Here is a 14,857-nt window from a genome sequence, read left to right as displayed (position 1 = left end):
CAAACGTCACAGAGCCCACAGACTGTGTCAAGAAGCCGTCAGGGGAGCTTCGCATTTGCATTGACCCTAAGGATCTAAACCGAAACATCATGAGGGAGCATTACCCGATACCAAAATGAGAAGAGTTGACCAGTGAGATGGCTCATGCCAAATTCTTTACTAAGCTCGATGCCTCCAAGGGTTTTTGGCAAATACAGCTGGACGCGTCCAGTCGCAAGCTGTGCACGTTCAACACCCCGTTTGGTCATTACTGCTACAACCGGATGCCTTTTGGCATCATATCTGCCTCCAAAGTATTTCATCGCATCATGGAACAGATCATGGAGGGCATCGAGGGAGTGCGAGTGTACGTTGACAATTCATTATCTGGTCCACAATGCCCCAGGAACACATCGCTCGCCTCAAGCAGGTATTCCAAAGAATCCATGAACATGGTCTTCAGCTCAACAGAGCCAAGTGCTCATTTGGTCTATCGGAGATCAAATTCCTAGGTGACCACATCTCGCAGCAGGGCGTACGGCCAGTTGCCGACAGGGTCTCGTCGATCAACGCCACGAGGACACCGAAGTACAAAAAGGCGGACCTCCGCTTGCTCGGAATGGTCAACTTCCTCGGGAAATTCATTCCCAATATGGCATCCCACACCACAGCCCTCCGCCATCTCGTCAAAAAGTCAATGGAATTCCAGTGGCTGCCCACGCATGAAGAGGAATGGCGCGAGCTGAAAGCGAAACTCACGACAGCCCCGGTCCTAGCACTCTTCAATCCAATCAAGGAAACCAATCCAATCAACTGATGCAAGCCAGGACGGCACTGGGGCGGTGCTCCTCCAGCGGGATGACTTTGCGTCCTGGGCTCCAATGGCGTATGCCTCCAGGGCCATGACGTCCACTGAGCAACGATAAGCTCAGATTGAGAAAGAGTGTCTGGGCCTCCTAACAGGCATAGTCAAGTTCCACGTCTATGTTTATGGCCTGCCGAAATTCACGGTAGAGATGGACCACAGGCCTCTAGTCCACATAATCCAGAAGGATTTAAAAGATATGACACCTCGGCTACAGCGTATTCTTCTAAAGCTACGCCGCTACAACTTCGAACTGGTTTACACACCAGGTAAAGAGCTGATCGTTGCAGATGCCCTCTCCAGGTCCATTACCACACTGCATGAACAAAGTGACTTCATCTGCCATATAGAAGCCCAAGTGCAGTTGTGTGCCTCGAACCTTCCGGCCTCCGACGAACGGGTGGTCCAAATTCGTGAGGAGACAGCCAAGGATCCTCTGCTGCAGCGCGTGATGCAGCACCTCAGCAATGGCTGGCAGAAGGGACAATGTCCCTAGCTCTATAACGTAAAAGACGACCTGATGGCGGTGGAGGGAATCCTTCTGAAACTCGACAGAATCATAATTCCTCAGAGTATGCGAGCTATGGTGCTGGGCCAACTTCATTAGGGTCACCTTGGGGTCGAGAAATGCCGACGCAGAGCTCGGGAGGCGGTCTATTGGCCGGGCATCAGCCAGGACATTGCCGACACAGTCCTCAATTGCCCTACCTGTCAGATGTTTCAGGCAGCTCAACCCAAAGAAACGTTGCAGCAGCACGAGATTGTGACCTCTCCGTGGTCCAAAGTAGGCGTAGACCTTTTCCACACCAAGGGGCGTGACTACGTACTCCTGGTCGACTACTTCTCCAGTTACCCAGAAGTAGTGAAACTGTCTGACCTCATGTCGAAGGCGGTAATCAAAGCCTGCAAAGAAACGTTCGCCAGGCATGGGATACCGCTCACGGTAATGAACGACAACGGTCCTTGCTTTTACAGCCAGGAATGTTCTGACTTTGCACAGTCCTACAACTTCTGTCACGTTACCTCCAGTCCCCACTACCCGTAGTCAAACGGGAAGGCCGAAAAAGGGGGCCCCCATTGTAAAGCAGCTGCTGTGCAAAGCTGCAGACTCAGGCTCCGATTTTAACCTGGCGATGCTGCCATACATGGCCACCCCACTGTCCACTGGATTGTCTCCAGCCCAGATGCTCATGAATCCCACTCTGAGGACCACAGTTCCAGCCATCCAGGTTCCCGACCTAGACCACCTCACGGTCCTACAGAAAATGCAGCAGTCACGGGCCCAACAGAAAGCCACGTACGATGCCCATGCCACGGATCTGCCCGAGCTGGCTCCAACTGATCATGTTCGCGTACAGTTGCCTGAGGGCGGCTGGTCAGCCACAGCTGTTGTGCCCAAACAAGTGGCCCCAAGATCATTCCTTGTCCACATGGCTGATGGCTCCCTGCTACAGGTCAACAGACGGGCACTGCAAAGAGTTCCACGCCCGTTACCTGACCAGTGTGCCCCGCCGCCTACGATGCCTCCTCCGGACGTACCCGCCCACGAGGCCACCAACCTACCAGCAATCCTGCCGGTCCACGCGCCCACCGCGATGCCAGCGATCCCACCTCTCCAAGCGCAGGCGGCTCCTAATCCGCCTCTGTGGTGATCAACAAGAATTCGTCACCCACCACAAAGACTAAATCTATAGACTGAGCTTTGTACATTTTTGTGACTTCACCAATTGGACCTCTGTAAATATCGTTTCGTTAGCCATGTATCTGCACTATCACAACCTTCCTATGTATATACGTTCGTCTAGACATCTTTCTGTACATAGTCAGGCACATATATATATATATTTATAAGCATCCACACGTTAGTTTTTACAAAAGGGGAGATGTCATAATATCCACGCATGTATATAATGAGATGCAGACAGGCAGTAATTGACACACAGGATGACCAGTAAGCACACAGCACAGTGCAGCCAATCACCAGACAGGACACCACCACTATAAAGCCAGAGGGCCCGAGGTTTCCCGCTCTCTCTAGACCCAGCCACTGAGACAGTCAGAGTCCACGAGCTAGCACAATGCAAACACCATGCGGTAGCTGGTAAGTCTGGTCAGGCTAGTACAAGGTCTCCAGTCAGTTCAGTATCGTGTCGACCCACAGTTAAATATGTATGTTAGTTCTATCGTTCAATAAAACCGTGTTGGATCTTCTACAGTGTTAGAGGTCTGTTTTTCGCATCACTGCATCAAGTGCAGTCCACACCGAACCGACCTGCCTAACACATCACCAACCTCTCAATGTCTAAAGTACAGTGTAATTATTATGTCACGGGGTTAGTACTTCAAAAACTTATACTGAACATCCAGCAAATGATTGTTCAAATTTGACCAGGGTTTATTTTCTGTATCTGCCAATAAAAGATAATTGGGCTATTCAGAAGTGATTGACTGGAGAATTATCCAATTAACTCCATTCTGGTCAGGAAAGCTGGTGTAACATTACGCAACCCTTAAAGTGCCAAAAAATGTCACTGGAGAAAGTACAAAAAAGATTTATTCGAATGATGCCAAAACTGAGAGGTTGCTCAGAACAAGGAATATCGATTAAGCTGGGACTATTTTCTCAGGAGAAGAGAAGGCTAATGGGTAACCTAATGGATGGCCTCCAGATTATGAAAAAGTTTGATAGCCTAGTGATAAATATAAATATAAGATATTCACTAACAAATCGGATGGAGAGTTCAGGGGACACGTCTCTATCCGCAGAGTGGTTGGAATGAGGGACTCACCGATAGAACAGGAAGCAGGAAGTATAAGGGTAAGCTCGATAAGCAGATGATGAAAAGCGGAACTGGATGAGAAGCTGATGGGATGAGATAAAGAGAGGTGGGAGGAGGTTCATGTGGAGCATAGATACACTGATTGGCATGAGGGGCGGCGTGGTCAATCCGGGAGGAAGCTTGGGTCGAACAGGAGGGGGGGAGGATCGGATGGGCGAGGAGGAGGGTTCTGGAAGGGGGGGTTTGGTCGGGTCGGGGGCGTGGGTGGTGTGCTGGGTCCCCTGCGGGGTCATGTGCATTGGGGGTGTTCCACGCAAGGCTGGATTTTGGTTTTCCTGGGGTTAGAAGTGATTTTTGTTTCTTCTAACTTATTCAGAGCAAACATCAAGTTAGAACTGGCAGAGCCATCCAAGGTTAGTGATATACCCTCAATCATGACACGAGAGAGTGTACTCGTGAAACAAAGGCTTTAATAAACAGAGAACTTCACCAGCCAGAGAGATGAGTGCTCACTGAGCGCCGCCCACAGGACGTCACCTTATATCCGGCCCCTGGGAGGTGGAGCCTGAGGCGGAGTCCCCCAGGGTTCCAAACCTGGTCTTAAAGGGACATTACATGCATGATCTTAAAGGCACAATACCCATTCATCACAGTTAGTGATTTACATCACTTCTTGACAGATGGCTCCCAGCCCATTGCAATTGTCCAGAGGTAGTTAGCACTTCTGGACAATTGCCAGGTAAGCCCTTACATGGCAACTTCCTAGAAGGATTTCCCAGCGCATTATTGGGGTTCCCCCTAAATGCAATGCTCGGTGGCACGGTAGTACAGTGGTTAGCACTGTTGCTTCACAGCACCAGGGTCCCAGGTTCAATTCCCGGCTTGGGTCACTGTCTGTGCAGAGTCTGCACATTCTCCATGTGTCTGCGTGGGTTTCCTCTGGGTGCTCCAGTTTCCTCCCACAAGTCCCGAAAGATGTGCTTGTTAGATGAATTGGACATTCTGATTTCTCTATCAGTGTACCCGGAGAGGCGCCGGAGTGTGGCGACTAGGGGATCTTCACAGTAACTTAATTGCAGTGTTAATGTAAGCCGACTTGTGACAATAAAGATTATTATTCTAAAGGAAGTTGTGGGCCATTGTAATACTTGTAAATTTGACATTGCCAAGAACGCCTTAATTTAGTTTCCCTTTCCTCCAATTTTTTTACAAATTTGTCATTTTGTTGGCCATTGACCTTGCACCTTGGTTTCTCTATTTAAAAATAAAATCCCCTTTATGCTCTCACTGCCAATTTCTAGTGCACAGCATTGAGCAGAAGCTGGACTGGAGCAGCCGTATCAACACTCTGGCTGTACATGCAGGGCAGAGGCTGGGTATTCCGAGACAAGTGTCTCACCTCCTGACCATTCAGTCTCTCCTAAATCTCCAAGCTCCAAGTCAGGAGTGTGATGGAATCATCACCACTCGCCTGGAAGGTGCAGCCACAACAACACACCATCCAGGACGGAGCATTTCACTTGATTGGTGCTCCTGCTACGAGACTCAGTTTCTCCTGCACCGTCTACCACACTACAGCTGCAGTACGTACTATCTACAGGATGTACTGCAACAAATTAACAAGGCTATTTCTTCCTTTACAACCTCTAACACCAAGAACAAGAGCAGCAGTGTCTTGGGTACATCTCCAACTCCACATTCCTCTCCAAGCCACACACCATCCGGACTTGGACATATATTGCTGCTCTCTCGTCATTGTCATGGGAATTCCTACTGAATGGGATTGTGGGAGCACCTTCACTACAAGGACTGCAACAGTTTAAACAGAAGGTTCCCCACAACCTTCTCAAAGTAGCTCGGGACAGCTAGTTATAAATGCCAAACTTACCGGCATCAATCATAATCTGAAAATAGATATTTAAAATATAACACAGAGGAGGAGGAGTTAATTAACTTGGTGATTCCAAACATGTTCAAACACTTTCCCAGAATACTGAAACCGGTGAATTTATCCCCCGCTCCATCTGGACGAACACTCAGAATGGGAACTGAACCCATCCCACTCCACCCATTTATTTCACCTGTCACTTATCAATGAACACTGGAAGGAATGAGACAGAAACTTTGTATTAACAAACTCGCCTTGGAGAGATCCCCCGAGCAGCTCGACTGAACGGCGGGTGTCCTCCCACATTATATACACACACAGCCTCCCAGGACCCATCCTTCAGATCTATGGACACATCATTGACTGGGAAATGGAGGACAGTAACGAACAAATGATGTGGGATTGTCTCATGACTCTCAGAATGTTGCTCAAGAATCAAATTCCTCTTTTAATTATTTTTGATTAATTTTCTGTTTGTCTCGTTCACTGGGTGTCACCTGAGGATTTTAGAAGCCAATGATGTCAATGATTCTGTCCATTCACCCTGCTGTGTGTTGAGACCAGGATGATGGAATGTGAGTGAGCTGAGTGTGTGCCCCCGCCCCAGAGTCAGCTCACTACACAACAGGCACACACAGCACACAGATTTCCAGGAACCACAGGTCAAAAATGTAATTTTGTTTCTTTTCTGAATTTTACATTATCAGTAGGAAAGGTTCCAGAGGTCGGACGGGAAGGTTTTGTGCACAGTTTTGGTTTCGAGTCGGTGCAGAGGTTTGTTGCGGTTTTATTGTAACCAACATATTCTTGTCTTGCCATCTTTGCTTCTGCAACGAAGCGGAAGCTCCCATTCATACAAACTAATAAGCTCTGCATTTTCTCTCGTGGTTTGATCCAATGAGGAATGCACAAAAGGAACAGGAGTAGGCCATTCAGCCCATCAAGCCTGTCTGCCGTTCGATAGGATCACGACTGATCTGTGTGTGTTTTGAATTCCAAATTCCTATCAACTCTGTCAACTTTGATTTCCTTGTCAGTGCAGGAACAATGAGAGCCGGTGCAGGAACAATGAGAGCCGGTGCAGGAACAATGAGAGCTGGTGCAGGAACAATGAGAGCCGGTGAAAGAACAATGGGAGCCGGTGCAGCAACAATGAGAGCCGGTGCAGGAACAATGAGAGCCGGTGCAGGAACAATGGGAGCTGGTGCAGGAACAATGGGAGCTGGTGCAGGAACAATGAGAGCCGGTGCAGGAACAATGAGAGCCGGTGCGAGAACAATGAGAGCCGGTGCAGGAACAATGAGAGCCGGTGCAGGAACAATGAGAGCCGGTGCAGGAACAATGAGAGCCGGTGCAGGAACAATGAGAGCCGGTGCTGGAACAATGAGAGCCGGTGCAGGAACAATGAGAGCCGGTGCAGGAACAATGAGAGCCAGTGCGGGAACAATGAGAGCCGGTGCGGGAACAATGAGAGCCGGTGAACAATGAGGGCCGGTGCAGGAACAATGAGAGCCGGTGCGGGAACAATGAGAGCAGGTGCAGGATCAATGAGAGTCGGTGCAGGAACAATGGGAGCCGGTGCAGGAACAATGAGAGCCGGTGCAGGAACAATGGGAGCCGGTGCAGGAACAATGTGAGCTGGTGCTGGAACAATGAGAGCCAGTGCAGGAACAATGAGAGCAGGTGCAGGAACAATGAGAGTCGGTGCAGGAACAATGGGAGCCGGTGCAGGAACAATGAGAGCCGGTGCAGGAACAATGGGAGCCGGTGCAGGAACAATGTGAGCTGGTGCTGGAACAATGAGAGCCAGTGCAGGAACAATGAGAGCCGGTGGAGGAACAATGAGAGCCGGTGCAGGAACAATGAGAGCCGGTGCGGGAACAATGAGAGCCGGTGCAGGAACAATGAGAGCCGGTGAACAATGAGGGCCGGTGCAGTAACAATGAGAGCCGGTGAACAATGAGAGCCGGTGCAGGAACAATGAGAGCCAGTGCTGGAACAATGAGAGCCGGTGCGGGAACAATGAGAGCCGGTGAACAATGAGAGCCGGTGCGAGAACAATGAGAGCTGGTGCAGGAACAATGAGAGCCGGTGCGGGAACAATGAGAGCCGGTGCAGGAACAATGAGAGCTGGTGCAGGAACAATGAGAGATGGTGCAGGAACAATGAGAGCCGGTGCAGGAACAATGAGAGCCGGTGCGGGAACAATGAGAGCCGGTGCGGGAACAATGAGAGCCGGTGCGGGAACAATGAGAGCCAGTGCGGGAACAATGAGAGCCGTTGCAGGAACAATGAGAGCCGGTGCTGGAACAATGAGAGCTGGTGCAGGAACAATGAGAGCCGGTGCAGGAACAATGAGAGCCGGTGCAGGAACAATGAGAGCCGGTGAACAATGAGAGCCGGTGCAGGAACAATGGGAGCCGGTGCAGGAACAATGGGAGCCGGTGCAGGAACAATGGGAGCCGGTGCAGGAACAATGGGAGCCGGTGCAGGAACAATGAGAGCCGGTGCAGGAACAATGAGAGCCGGTGCAGGAACAATGGGAGCCGGTGCAGGAACAATGAGAGCCGGTGCAGGAACAATGGGAGCCGGTGCAGGAACAATGAGAGCCGGTGCAGGAACAATGAGAGCTGGTGCAGGAACAATGAGAGCCGGTGCAGGAACAATGGGAGCCGGTGCAGGAACAATGAGAGCCGGTGCAGGAACAATGAGAGCTGGTGCAGGAACAATGTGCCTCCTTCTGCACTGTAACAATTATGGGATTTATTTATTTCACCTGTCACTTATCATCCACTGTTGAAAGTTACCATAGTCCCCAAGGAACATGGGAGGCTGGATTCTCCGCCCCACCACATTTCTGCCCCGACCCGCCGGCGGTATTCTCCGTTACACCGGCCGGTCAATGGGGTTTCCCATTGTGGGGCAGCCCCATGCCATCGGGAAACCCCTGGGCGCCGGCAAAACAGAGAATCACGCCGGCAGCAGAGAATCCCGCTCAGGCTGTTTTCCCCTTTTGAGAGAGAGCTGACTGGTGGTGATTTAACCTGATGGTCACCACACCTCAGGCAAGGGGCAAGGTTGAGAAGGTGGGGGTCTTCAGAATAACCTCAGCCGGTACAGGAATTGAATCTGCACTGTTTGCCTTGCTCTGCATCACGAAACAGCCGTCCAGCCAACTGTGCTAACCAACCCCTAGTAGAATATTAACTCTCCATTGTCACTATCTACAGATCACAACTGATTATACTTTCTCTTTTCTTTTATAAATACCTGTAGAATCTCTGCTATCCAATCTTATTTCTATGTTTAGCTTCCTCTCATATTCTAGGGTGGAATTCAACCAAAGAACTTCAAGGGCCCAATTCTCCGGCCTTGTTAAGCTCTCGCTCAAGCGTAACGAGGCCGGTGAATAGTGGGAGAGGATCCGCACCAGGTGCCAAACAGTTTGCGATACAGCCAGCATGGTCCCACAGGTGAAATCGGGATCCTGCCTTAGCGTGACGAGAAACCAATTATCACCACTCAAGCCCCATTTCCATACAATTAATGAGAGCGACCCATACTCAACGGCCTCCCATCTTTCAGCTGCCACCCCAGCAAGTGCTCACGCTGGCACCGATTAGTTCTCCTTTTGAAAAACGTTAACCTGGCGGAAGGGCTTCGATGGAGAGCCGAGGAGATGAGTATCCATCTTTGCTCACGGGCAAAGAGCCCGGGGACACTGGGCTTGCCACCCCAGTGGGGGGTTGGTGGACCCTCAGCTGGGGGTGGGGGACCTTCTGCAGGGGTGGGCTGCCATGGGGATGTGGGGGGGGGGGTTGCTGGGGGGGGGAGGGGCGACAGGGGGGGCAACCACTCGTGGCTACACCATGCCAACCCCTGGATCATTTACCCATTCCGGGGGCAACCCTTGCCCCTGCCTGTCTGCCCCAATGACCACCCATAACCCCCCCCAACTGTCGAGACCTCTGGTTGCGTGGCTGAAGGCTATCGCTAATAGGGAATTGGAAATCGTGGTTAAGTGAGCATTTCACAGATGCCAAGTGGATTCCATTGGATGGGCGGACCATGTAGCATGTGTGAGTCATTGATAGCATCCCAACCACACCTTGATGCATGGACACTGTGCTTGAACACTGCGGGAGGTAACACCACACATGCAACATCCGAACACCCAGAGGTTGGGACACAGCTCCGGGGACCTGTCTATGGCTGGAGGGTGGGTGAACACCATGGAAGAGGGGCGGGGGATGCCTGGAGAGATGGGCAAAGGTCATTGTATGAGAAAGTGACAGAGACATCATAATGATTTTGCGAAAAGGTGTTTAATGTGTTGTACAAACCCCACTCCTGGTGGTGCCGCGCCCCCCCCTCCCAGTTCCCTCTCCCCACCCCCTCGCCTTCCCCCAGTGCTCTCAGTGATCCTCGACATGCTCTGCCCCCCTAGCTCTACCACTACGTCTTCGTGTTTCCCCGGGATACACATCAGAGATGGAGGCAGCCAGCTGCTTACCTTGTCCCGTGGCCTTCGATGCCCCTGGCGGGTGTCCTCTGGGGGTTCTGGGGCTGGAGGGCCCCGGCTTACTTGGTGGCGGTGTTGTGTTCTGTGACCTTGCCATTTCAATGATGCACACAGTACTGCTGGTGGCTCAACTAGAATGATCATTTACTGGTGAACACATGGAAAGATAACAGACATAATCCTATATAGACTCAGTTACTATTTGAATTCCGTGAACTCTCCTGGAACTACCCTATGTGCGACTGTCCTGTTGTACGCCTTACTGCCAACTGCATGAGTCGGATGGCACATGACCGATGTCTGAAGCCACCAACTGGTTGGAGGCAACATTGGTAACTATGTACAATATTATTCAGAGGCATACCACTACAGGCGGCACATGCCCTGCCGCCCTGCCCCATGTGCTGACTGCAAGACACCATCTCACCAGAGGGGTGGAGCTCGGGGAAGCTGGTGGCCACCGTCACCACTCCATGGGAAGGGTCCGGCTTGGCACCTGGCACCTGTCCTGAGATGCAGCAGACCCCCGACCGCTACCTCGCCTGGGGGCTCCTGCCTTCATCTGATGTGCATCATCAGCATTGTAGTGCTCACCAGATTGTGCCCCAGAAGCCTGTCCACTAGCATGTGCTACCGAGGTGTGAGTATCCGCGCTGGGGATGACAGCTGTGTTCTCCTCGGAGTAAGGATAGGGGCCACCCAGGATGGGCAGGTGCTGTCGGTTAGAGGACCTGTGGGAGAATGGACATGTGGTCAGTGGGAGGGATGGGTCAGTCAGTAAGGCAGTAACAATTCATATTGGACAGGTCACCCAGGTGGAGCCTGGTGGTTCCTCACCTCTGTGGCGTCCACCAGCCTCCGTGTGGGTGACCGATCAGTACTCGGCCACCCGTTACCTTCAGGGTCCACTCCTTGAAGGAAGTGAGGATTCTTATGTCTGGCACCCCACCGCCGGTCTTGGCCCTCTCCCAATGATTATGAGAGAGCTTTTGCTGAGAGAGGGTGTGAAGGAGGGGTTGGTAGAGGGGTGAAGGGGGGATGGAAGTAGAGCTGGGGGGGTCACTTGGTGCATTGGGGGATGGATGTTCTCTTGGGAGGGGTGGGGGGTGGCATTGGTGTCTACTCACTCATGCTGCCCAGTGTCGGCCATTGACCTTCTTCTTGCCCTGAAGGTGTACTCTCCAGGCAGACAGCTGCCGCCACCTCATCCCAGGCATAACTGACTGCCTTGTGGCTCACCCTCCGGGACCCTCGGGGACACAGAGCTCCTGGTCTCCACTGCATCTAGGAGCCTCCCCATGTCAGCAGATCTAACAGGAGTAGCACTAAGTGTGGTGGCGAACACGACTTGCCGAGTGCTTCCCAGTAGCCGATCAGGTGGGACCGCAACCGATATCTAACATCAATTAGACTGGTAATGATCCTTCACGGCAGCAATGGCTGTCCCACTAGCTGATTTGCCTGGACCGTGCCCGGCGGCTCCATGGTAACAAGGGGAAGCGGCACATAAACTGTGCCCTCCAAGCAAACCCCAGACAGCACGTAGCCATGCCACCACGCAGGCCTGCCCCACGTTTCGGAGGTACCAACCTGGTCAGACTGTTGGATGCGGTGGAGATGAAACTGGACACCCTGTTCCCCCAACGGGGTCGGAGGGTCCGCCACAGGTCAGCCAGTGGCACCTGGGAGGCAGTGGTGTCAGGTAGGGGAGTGTTTCAATGTCGTACGAAGCTCAACGAGTTCCATCAGGCTGCATGGGTGACTTGGCATCGGCCCTGTGGCACCGGACCCAGATGCCACTCCCGCACCTGCCCTCCTGATCCCCAACCGAATTGGCGGCTGTCACCGCACACGCTGTCATAATATACATTTATGTATATAATGGAGTGCAGCCAGGCAGTGAGTGATACACAGGATGACCAGTAAGCACACAGAACAGAGCAGCCAATCACCAGACAGGACACGACCACTATAAAGCCAGAGGGCACCAGTTTTCCTGTTCTCTTGGGACCCAGCCTCTGGGACAGTCAGGATTAGTGAGCTGGCCAGTACAAACACCATGTGGTAGCTAGTAAGTCTGGTTAGGCTAGTATCAGGGGCGAAATTCTCCGTAATCGGCGCCATGTCCGCCGACCGGCGCCAAAAACAGCGCAAATCAGTCCGGCATCGCGCCGCCCCAAAGGTGCGGAATCCTCCGCATCTTGAGCGGCCGAGCCCTAACCTTGAGGGGCTAGGCCCGCGCCGGATTGATTTCCGCCCCACCAGCTGTCGGGAAAGGCCTTTGGTGCCCCGCCAGCTGGCACAGAAATGACATTGCCGGGCGGCGCATGCGCGGGAGCGTCAGCGGCCGCTCACGGCATCCCCGCGCATGCGCAGTGGAGGGGGTCTCTTCCGCCTCCGCCATGGTGGAGACCGTGGCGAAGGCGGAAGGGAAAGAGTGCCCCCACGGCACAGGCCCGCCCGCGGATCAGTGGGCCCCGATCGCGGGCCAGATCGCTCCGCGCCCCTCCCCCAGGACCACGGAGCCCGCCCGCGCCGCCTTGTCCCGCCGGTAAGAGAGGTGGTTTAATCCACGCCGCGGGACAGGCATTCTAGCAGCGGGACTTCGGCCCATCCGGGCCGGAGAATCGCCGGGGGGGGGTGGCCCGCCAACCGGCGCGGCGCGATTCCCGCCCCCGCCGAATCTCTGGTGCCGGAGAATTCGGCAACCGGCGGGGGCGGGATTCACGCCAGCCCCCGGCGATTCCCCGACCCGGCGGGGGGTCGGAGAATCTCGCCCCAGGTCTCTAGTCTAGTCAGCATAGTTCCAACCCACAGTTGAACATGTATCATAGTTTAGATGTTAAATAAAATTGTGCTGCATCTTGTCAAATGTTGGAGGTCTGTCTCTCGCTACACTGCATCAAGTGCAGTCCACATCGACCCAGCCTACCCAGCACATCATGGTACCAGTGAGTGATGCTGAAAATTGACGGACCTACCTTGAGTGAATCAGCGTTGACCAGCAAACAGCCATCCGGCGACATGGAAAACGACCGCCCTCCTCTGCAGCTCGCATCGCCGGCAACCTCGGTGCAAATTGGAAGATCTTCAAACAAAAGTTCCAACTCTATCTAGAAGCCACCGACCTCGAGGCCGCATCGGACGCCAGGAAGATCGCACTCTTCCTCTCCACAGCCGGGGACCACGCCATCCACATCTACAACTCCCTTACATTCGCTGAAGGCGAAGAAATTTAAAACAGTCCTACTGAAGTTCGACAGCCACTGCGACATTGAGGTGAATGAGAGCTTTGAACGGTACGTTTTCCAGCAGAGGCTTCAGGGTAAGGATGAACCTTTTCAATCCTTTCTGACCCATCTCCGCATCCTCGCGCAGTCATGTAACTATGACTCGACCACTGATTCCATGATCTGGGATCAGATCGTTTTCGGGGTCCACTCCGATTCCCTTCGCCAGCAGCTCCTGAAAGTCAAGCAGCTCACCCTCACCATCGCCATCGATGTTCTCCACGAACATGCTAACAATCGGTACTCCCACATCAGGCGGCAGAAACGGCAAAGGTAACCTCCCACGAGGCGGAACGGGTGCAGGCCATCGCACAAATGCAGGGCCTAAGTATCGACGAGAGTGGCCATTCCACGCCCTTTTCCCGGGTCCCTGCGCATGCGCGCCACGACCGAGGGGATGGTGAGACCGACAACCAGACTGTGCAGGTGCATACGTCGTTCGACCACACTGCGCATGCGCGATGGCGCACGGAACGTACTGACGTTGGCGTCATGACATGTCCGAATTGTGGCTCCGCCCATTTAAAGCGGCAATGTCCGGCAAAATCACGACCGTGTCTAAAGTGTGGCAAGCTTGGCCACTACGCAGCCCTTTGCAGATCTGCTCCATTGCCCAGCATCCAGCAATCCCAGCCGCGGCGCAGAAGTGTCCGTTCAATACAGCAGGCCATGCCAGACTCTGACCCCAACAGCCCAACAGATCCTGATGCTGCGTGCCTCAAATCTCAATACTGGGTGGGCATCATTACAAAGCATGTGCTGCCTTTCTCTAAGACAGCGAAGCACCTCCCGATCCTCAGTGTGGATCTCGTCGACGGGTGGTGTGCTGTCCTCACAGTTAACAAGGCTCGCATCCGGTTCAAACTGGACACCGGCGCATTGGCGAACCTCATCTCCAAATCCGATCTCGACACCATCCGCGTCAGACCAGGCATTCTTCCACCGGCCTTCCAGCTCCTTGACTACAATGGCAATGCCATAGCTGCAAGTGGCTCATGCCAACCCGGAGTTTCCAATAAGTCATTTAAAGCGACACTGCGATTTGAGATCATGGGACCTGACAGAGCATCCCTGCTCGGTGCCCGGGCCTGCAAACTCCTGAACTTGGTTCAGCAAGTCCACATCATGTCGTCCTCACAGGCGACAGCCTCACCTGATGAGAACTTCCAGGCTGAAATTGATGACATCATCATGCAGTTCCAAAGCGTGTTCGACGGAATGGGCACACTCCCATATCGATACAAAATCCTGCTCAAACCAAACGCCACCCCTGTGATCCACGCACCACGTCGGGTGCCGGCACCCCTCAAGGACCGCCTCAAGCAGCAGTTACAGGACCTCCAGGACCAGAGCATCATATCAAAGGTCACAGAACAAACAGACTGGGTCAGCTCCATGGTCTGCGTCAAGAAGCCGTCAGGGGAGCTTCGAATCTGCATCGACCCCAAGGATTTAAACCGCAACATCATGAGGGAACATTACCCGATACCAAAATGAGAAGAGTTGACCAGCGAGATGGCTCATGCCAAACTC

The sequence above is a fragment of the Scyliorhinus torazame genome, chromosome 18 (assembly GCF_047496885.1).
Source record: "Scyliorhinus torazame isolate Kashiwa2021f chromosome 18, sScyTor2.1, whole genome shotgun sequence".
NCBI lineage: Eukaryota > Metazoa > Chordata > Chondrichthyes > Carcharhiniformes > Scyliorhinidae > Scyliorhinus > Scyliorhinus torazame.
The sequence above is the reverse complement of the archived record's forward strand: the minus strand, read 5'-3'. Positions refer to the sequence as shown.